Source organism: Echinops telfairi, unplaced genomic scaffold (assembly GCF_000313985.2).
Source record: "Echinops telfairi isolate 266 unplaced genomic scaffold, ASM31398v2 ScPeMD7_7421;HRSCAF=8459, whole genome shotgun sequence".
Classification (NCBI taxonomy): domain Eukaryota; kingdom Metazoa; phylum Chordata; class Mammalia; order Afrosoricida; family Tenrecidae; genus Echinops; species Echinops telfairi.
Genome location: NW_022111321.1, coordinates 4535271 through 4536694, shown reverse-complemented (window position 1 = coordinate 4536694; position 1424 = coordinate 4535271).

Here is a 1424-nt window from a genome sequence, read left to right as displayed (position 1 = left end):
TGGGGGGATGAGGAAGGAAGCCTGAACAGGGAATCGAATCTCGCACAACCAGGATGCAAAGCCATCTGTCCGGGACGAGCAGAGTCAGGCTTCCCTGGGAGTTGCCCTCTCTTTGGTGGCGAGGAAGCGAATCCTCCTGCAGCTCTCAGGAGCCTGGCCGGGGAAGAGTGCCTCATGCCTTTGCAACAATCTGGCATGGGCTGCTGGGAAAATCTGCCTCAGCTCATCACAGGCACCACTCTGAAATAAAGCCAAAAATAAAAACAAACCTACTGCCATTGCGTCAACGCCAATGACCACAGAGCAGAAACGCCCTCCTCTTTTTGCCCATGGAGTGGCCAGTAGGTCTGGACTGCCCACCCTTGGCTTAACCCACTGAGCCACCACAGACCTCATCCCCAAAAGTGACCATCAGGTTGGTTCCAGGTCCTGGCAGCCCTACATGTTTCAGAGGCAAACTGTGCGCCATCGGGTTCATGCTGGCTGATTTTTCTGAAGTGGATCACCTGGCCTTGCTTGTGAGGTACCCATGGGTGGATTCAAACCACCAACCTCTCTGTTAGTAGCTGAGAACTTAATTGATTAGACCACCTAGGAACTCCGAAGACCTCGAGATTCCTTGTTTACTGACAGGAGGAATTAACCACAGCCACAACACAACACAGTACATCCTGTAACACATGCAGTTCTGCAGCAAAGGCACTAGCCCCCAATACTGTGGGACAGATACGTGGGTAGGTCGGTATGTATGCTATAGGGGGAAGGGTATATGGGGAGTATGTGTTTATGCATATATAGGTATATTCTGGGTATTACCTATTTATATGTGATATAGATATAGATATAGATCACATGGGAGCATTCAAACCCAAAACAAAGAAGCGGAAGAAGAAATCAGCGGCCTCTAGTGGAGGCGGACCTGTAGTGAGAGAACCGCCTCTGTGGGTTCCTGAGCCTGTCTCTTCACGGGAATAGAAAGCCGTCTGTCTCCCACAGAGCAGGCACAGTTGTAGAACATTCTTAGACGTAACCAAACACCTTGTGGAACTAAGTTGTGAGCTTGCAGGATAAGGATCATAGTTTTAGGGGACATCTAGGTCACTTGGCAAAACACTGTTCATGAAGAGAATGTTCAGCATCCCAGTGTGTTGAGTCGTGTCTGTGTTCTTAGATGGTTTCGGGTGGCCTGCTGAGGCAGACCCACTGGTCCCTCCCCTGCAGGAGGGAAGGCCAGTCAAGGAAAGTGAAGACTCCGGGTGCCGCCGCTGGTCCGCAGGAGGAACCGCAGCCTCCTCTAACCGGGGTCTGGAGATGTGGTAGGGAGTGCTCAGCCACCAGGGAGACAGTGGAAGTTCCTGGCTAGAATGGAGGAAAACTGCAGAACAAGACTCAAATCCAGACACACGCAAAAAGACCCGATTCGC